This window comes from Adiantum capillus-veneris, chromosome 6 (assembly GCF_014529385.1).
Source record: "Adiantum capillus-veneris isolate H3 chromosome 6, ASM1452938v2, whole genome shotgun sequence".
Taxonomy (NCBI): domain Eukaryota; kingdom Viridiplantae; phylum Streptophyta; class Polypodiopsida; order Polypodiales; family Pteridaceae; genus Adiantum; species Adiantum capillus-veneris.
In genome coordinates, this window is record NC_140936.1 from 37,761,532 (window position 1) to 37,768,256 (window position 6,725).

The 6,725-nt window shown below is 41.9% G+C and overlaps 1 pseudogene; it reads right to left on the bottom strand.

Moving 5' to 3' along the window:
- LOC147455362 (uncharacterized) overlaps positions 1 to 2,220 on the bottom strand; it is a 29,714-nt pseudogene extending 27,494 nt beyond the window's left edge.
- Positions 2,221 to 6,725: the final 4,505 nt, after the last annotated feature.

The window sequence follows — 6,725 nt, forward strand, 5'->3', positions numbered from 1 at the left end:
AGGTGGGCTTGTCTTCATCTTTCTTTAGCCTCACAAGGCCTAAATTGTCCTCATTATCATCATTAATCACTTGAATCTTATAAAACAATCCCATCTAGCCTGCAACACAAAGCATGTTTAGGGGCTATGATTGTAGAATGCCATATCTACTACAAATAAGAACTAGAGAATCAAAAAATCTACTAGAGCTAAAAAATCTGCTGTAAATCAAAATGAGAAACCTGCAGTAAATCAGAAATAAAAAATCTACAGTAAATCAAAGATCAGAAATCTGCTGTAAATCAGAAATAAAAAATTTGTCATAAATCTGAAATCAGAAATCAGAAATCTGCTGTAAATCAAAGATTTGAATGTTGTCGTCCTCATGCTGGTCCTATAACCTCCCCATACAAGTGCATTTATGTGCTGTTTTTGGACTGTTTTTCAACCATACAAATGCCAGAAGCATTGGGAACAGTGCCTCATTGTTAGAGGACAGTAATGGGAATGTATAGGACTGAAAAGAGAGGGTTTTTGTCATTGGAAGCGAGTTCCGGATTGGGGGTTTGTTCAGGGCAAGTTTTGAAGCCGTTATGCTGCCAAAATTTTGCTAGAACAGGTGCTATCTAGTTGGATACAAGCGTTATCTAGTTGGATACAGGTGGAGATCCCCAGAACTCTTCTTTTGTAACTTTACCCTCCAAGAAAATAAAGAAATACCGAAAGGGACGCCAATGCAAGCACTTTAGCAACCTACTTGACGACCTACTTGCACAATAGAAGACTCTCTATTTGCCTTCTTGAACGCCTCAAACAACGTGCATTGAGACATGTCCACGACCGCTCTAAACACTAATATAAATCATGAAAAGAAAGACAAACTTATGTCAAAAACTTGTTTGACAAAGTAGATTCAAATCATGGACATGGTATCGACAAAAAAGGAACAAGATACGAAGCAAAAAAAGGTTTGTTGACCCGTGATTCGTGAACAAGCTTTACAACCAAAGTACTCCAAGCTTTAACAATCTTGTCGCTTTCCGAACATATCTCTGCGTCCAAAAATGTACTACACACACATAAACAAGGTTCATGAGTGCTTTATTGATTGAGAAGCACCTAATTTTTCCACATCAAATAATACAGTTTTCCAGTTCTTAGCATTTGGCACCGAAGCATAATTATCAAGACTGGAAGCCAGTTTTTAGATGAGAAACTCTGCCTAGATGTCGATTGCCACAAGTTACAACTCGCAGCTTTGAGTCTGTAAAGAAAACTTGGTTAAGTGTGAAGTTTGAATACATGAAAACCTTTTGATTTTCAGTTTCCAATGCTGAGTTACTCCAAGATTCAAATACATTAAGCTATTTTAACAGTAATGTACAATGTACACAGAGGACTTAGGAGGGCGAGTTACAAAAGATGGAATCACAATCTCACAGCCTACAGGGCCGAGTAGGACAACTTGCAAAGTTGCAGCTGGAGAGCCTAGAGCCTGGAGGTGACGGTCGACCTCGTGACTGCTGCAGCTACATCCTTCTCTCTTCACGCACGCCGCGCGTTCTCTTCTCTTCTCTGAGCTCTCTATGCGCGCGCTACCTGCGTAGAAACAATCTCTGCGTATTCTTTTGCAGCCCGCGGCTTAGCCAAATAACGAACCAGGTCTAATAACCAGGTTTTTCATTGGCAATTGGCCTTGTTGCCTTGGGTAGCTGGGCTTTAATGGCCACTTTTTTCTGGACTCCAGGCCTCCGACCTCTAAAATTCGCATTTCACATCGCTTTGAGACTCTATAATAACCAGCCTCGGGACTAGAGTTTATATAGCACTAGAGTTTATATATATATATATATATAAAATTGAAGTTGGAACCCTGGCATGAAAACTAGGCATCATCGTTGATGCTCGTCTAAATTTCATGGGCATCAGATGATGCCCTATATGGCACTTGATGCCCAATTTGGCTGGCGGGGGGGGGGGGGGGGGGGGGGGGGGGGGGGGGGTTGTGTGTGTGTGTATGTGTGTGTGGCTGGCAATGGTAGAGAGGAGAGCAGAATGGGGATGGCGTTAGCAGAAGAGAGAGGAGAGGATCCGAGAGATGGGAAAAAGGTGAAGGGCATTGAGTGGCCCGAGTGTACCTCAAAAGGTCCAAATGCCAAATGTTGTCAACTGATCAAATACATCATTAGTCAAAACGGGATTTTTTCCCCAAAAAGACCTTCTGCCAAAATTCTTTTTCATGATTCGAAAGCTTTAACTCGATCCACCATCCAAGAAATCCTATTATACAGGACGCTCATAAAACAAGACCTTCCCCGATATTCGTAGAAAAAGGCCAAAAATACTTTTTCCTATTTTTAGCAAGGAAAAAAGAGAAGATGACTATAGGGCCTTTGCCCTTTGGGCAGGCCAAAAAGAAGAAATTCATACTACAATATCAAGATAGAAATCTTTCCAAGATTTGAACCTAAATCCATTGCTTTGATAGATTAAATCTTTCAAGTTAAACCACTACACTTACGCCTCAAAAAGTTATGGTCAATTTTATGAATTAAAAAGTCCCTTATGTAGATACATATATATGGTCTAAAATAAATCCTTCTGTGAATAAATATCTGTAAGTCAATTATTTTTTTCAATTCCTTCTGTTGATTGCACGTGATACACAATTTTTATACTAAGTGACCCACGGCACTAAAGGGCACGGGTAGAAAGAGATGGGATCGGCGGCCGAGGTTGAAAAGGGGGATCTCGAGGAAGATTGAGGGCGGAAAAAAATGGGCTACCGTTGCAGGCACGGAGACCTGAACCCTCGCCACCCCCATGAGAGCCCAATGCACTAACTGTTACGCCCGCGACGGGGAAGTTGACATATGGGCAAACTATATAATGATAAATAAACTTGGATAGGTCCCGCTGCTTGTCCAAGTTTACTTTTCCATGTCCTAGTTTACCCCGGTATCCTACGGCTGCATGCATCTCGATCTTTACGTTCGAACTTTGTTGCCGTGGATCCCACCGCCTGGGCTTCATTAAATGGCCCGTGCCCTTTAGTGTTGAGGCTAAGTGATCCCCCCCCCCCCCCCCCCCTGAGTCAAGATGGATTTCCTACATAAAGTCCTTAAATCCAAAATTGAAGCATATTGCATGGAAAGATAATCCAGTTGCGGATAAGCTTTCAAAAGCAAGGTATGAAAATGAAGGAGACATGATTGTGGAGGGCGATGATGTAGGCACAAGGTTCTATAGTTTCTATCATGCCAATGGTGATCATGTTTGAGTGCCAAATGCACTTGAGTCATTTAAAGAGGATCTATATCAAGGTGAATGGTTGCTCATTGGACCCTATTTCAGCAGTTTGACAAGGCAAGAAGGGTGGAATGATCAAGCTTTCAAAAGAATACAAAGAAAGGCCTATGGATACTTTTTGAAACATGTGTACCTATGGAAGCATCCAAAACAAATAAATGGAATGCTGTCGAGAGTCATGAATGATAAGGACGCTCAAATGAGCTTATAAAAAATTCCATGTAAGGACAGGGGTCCTACAGGCAAGGCCACCGGCACGGTCGGACAGTGTGTATGCTAGGGGGAGGCTATAAGATAGCATGGTTGGGTGGTGGAGACTAGCACACGCATTAATCGCGTCATTTCACTGGTATCCGAGCTATTCTTGGGAAAGAAGAAAAATGATTTTCATGTGCATGCGACACGCATCTTCTCTCCCACGATCTGCAGGCACCTCCGTAGTGCTACAAAAAGAAGACAATCATAGAGTTCTGTGGGCACCGCGAGGAGACAGTCAGACCACGGACAACAACCGCAACCGCCCCACCTATGTCCTCCACAACGCAAGACCAAGGCGGGTGACGAAGGCAAACTCGATCGACAACTCTATGGCACCGAGGCTCCATTGATTGCACACATGCGAATGTCCACTAAATCCTTGCATGAAGGAGGGTTGAACCCACCCCCCGAGGGTAAGAGGCCAACACTCTACCATCCAACTGCCTACGCTTGATTTTCAACTTGCTCATCAATTGCCCGACTAAATCAGCTCGAAATCCCGATCCCTTATCGGAGAGAATCTCCAAAGGTGTGCCAAAACGGCAACAAATGCACTCAAATTAGATGAAATCACTCACATCCTTGGCTGTGATGTGCTTAGTGGGTTGAGCAATATTTCAACAGAAGTTACAGAAAGGGTAAAAAATTTGACCAATATAAGTTACATAGGGATTTATAAAACAGATCATGATCGTACGCGATTTAGGCAATTTTTCTAAGTGACCTCTTGGGATGATACACACACTATGGGACACCACTCGGCTCACACAACCCACCTAGCCGAGACAGGGAACACATCGATGGAGTGAGAGGAAAGAGACTATCTATTTGCCCACTCAACACAGACGCACACACACACACACCCCCAAAAAACTCAGCTCAAAAGAGGAAGATTTTTTATGATTAGATACAATTGAGCTTGAGCCAACAACAATGGGGAAAATAGCTCACATAATATGGCTGAAATATGTCAGATACAATCACAAATTGGAGCAAAGACTTCGCTCATGTAGGAGAAACTTACACAGCCAAAATAGTTTAAAAAAAAGAGAAATATGGAAAAATGGACAGCACCATTGCGTCCGGAACGGTCAAAAACCCAGTATATGATATCAAAGTGCTCAAATCCGACCTCGGATGAGCAGTTTATGGCCAAAATAGGATCCAAGCGGTTGTTCCTCCTCTCCTCTCCACATATTTTTGGTCTTTTTCTCAAGTTTTTGAGTGTCTAGACTTCACTTTATCCCTTGGGAACCTTTGGACTTTTACTTGACCTCAAACGGACCCCGAACAGGCCAAAAACTGGCCACGCAGAGCATTTTTGTCACCCTCCTATATCCATCCGCACTGACCCCATTCGACCTCCTGACTCCACTAGATACCATTTGACGCATCTGCTTACCTCATGGAATCAACCTGCGGATAGCTTCCTTGAGAATTTTTATGCGCTACCAACTCCTCATTATTATAGAAAAACACACTGGTACCGGTGATAATGAAAATCGATGTACTATGTACATGATGTACTACCTGTACACATGTGGGCCCCACACCTGGCTTTAGAAAATGGGCAATCTTTTATTTGATGCACCATGCATGTGTATGTACATATGTGCAATCACTTCTTCCAAAAAACTCCTAACATTGGCACCCATTGATAGAATTCTTTGGTTGACAACGGTGATGACATTTCAAAGCCCTCCCTCTTGATGCTCTTGATTTGCGATCAGCATGAGCAATGTGGTATGGGGAGATTACCTCTTGGATATCGTCAATGCCACAACCTGGAAATAGCACTTCGATAAAGGCAGTCAGCACTTCTTCAATTTCTTCCTCCTCCATTCTCCAATTGGAGAATTCCCGCAGCCATTTGTCCATGGTGGACGACCTGCATCTCTTTCAGCGTTGTAAACTCGAGGTTTTTGAAAATCCTTCCTCCATGGGGGCACCAAATGACAATCTCAAGCACAAAATGGACCCAGACGGCCTCAACGGTAGGACTGTGCACGTCAAACTTGTCACAAAAAATAAATAGGGGGCACCACCTAGCTTTGAGCGGCTAGGACACAGATAGTGGTGATTAAAATAGCACTAACACTGCACACCATAGAGAGAGGGATAGTGAGAGAGAGATAGAGAGATGTTAAGTATGGAGTCTGGTTTACCCCTTGTAATTTTCTGTGGTAAAAGTGCACATTTGTAAGGCCCCCATTATGAGGAGAAGCCATCGTGCGTAAAGAAAAATCACTCACCGGAAACCAAAATTTTCAAAGCCATAAATGAGGGGCAAATTTATAGGCTTTTTGCATACACCCCCACTCGGTATTTTTCACATGTAACCTCTCCAAAGAAGCCAAATGCTTTTAGTGTATGAACCACCTCTAGCATTTCTATCTTTAGCACTTTTTTCCTACTAGTAGATTTGGCTTGTTTTTCCTATTTTATCTTTCAAAAATAAAAAAACCCATCATATTTATCTTAATAAAAATGAACACTTTCCACATCATTACCTTTTTTTTAAATATTTTTACTATTTATTATCTCATCACTAATTATTTTCCCTTCATTTTGCTATATGTTATTTCCTATTTTCTAATTTCATTATATTTGCATATCTCTATCATCATCTTCTGTAACATTTAATGGCCTAATAACTTATGTGTAGCGGAAATTAGCATGAACATAGTGGGCATTTCATTAGAATAGATTCCTAATGAGAATTACAAGAGTGCTTGGGTGGAGAGAGCAACAAAAAGCATAACACCCAGTTAGATAGCATCGACAATACTTTCAAAAGAGAGAGAAATTAAGCTATTGACAACAGTTGAGGACCGGATTTTCATGGAGCCGGTCCCCCCTCCAAAAGGCTTTGTATTATGGTTTCTCCCATCAAGAGAGACATTGTACAATACAATTCTTTGTGTTCCTTCAAGACTAGCTAGTGCAATGAAGATGGAAACTTCATGCACTAAGCAAAACACTTAACAAACGCAACTTGAATTATCCCCGTTCTCAGACCCAAGACCTCACACACCTTCGAAGATGGTGAGAGCTAGCAGGGTATGAGGGTAGATTGAGAGGAAGAAGGAGTATCTTACGAGAAAGATGTACATCTCCTCACATAATCACTCATATGTAGCATAGCTTAGCTTAGTAATTAGCTTGGTAGAGGAGATGAG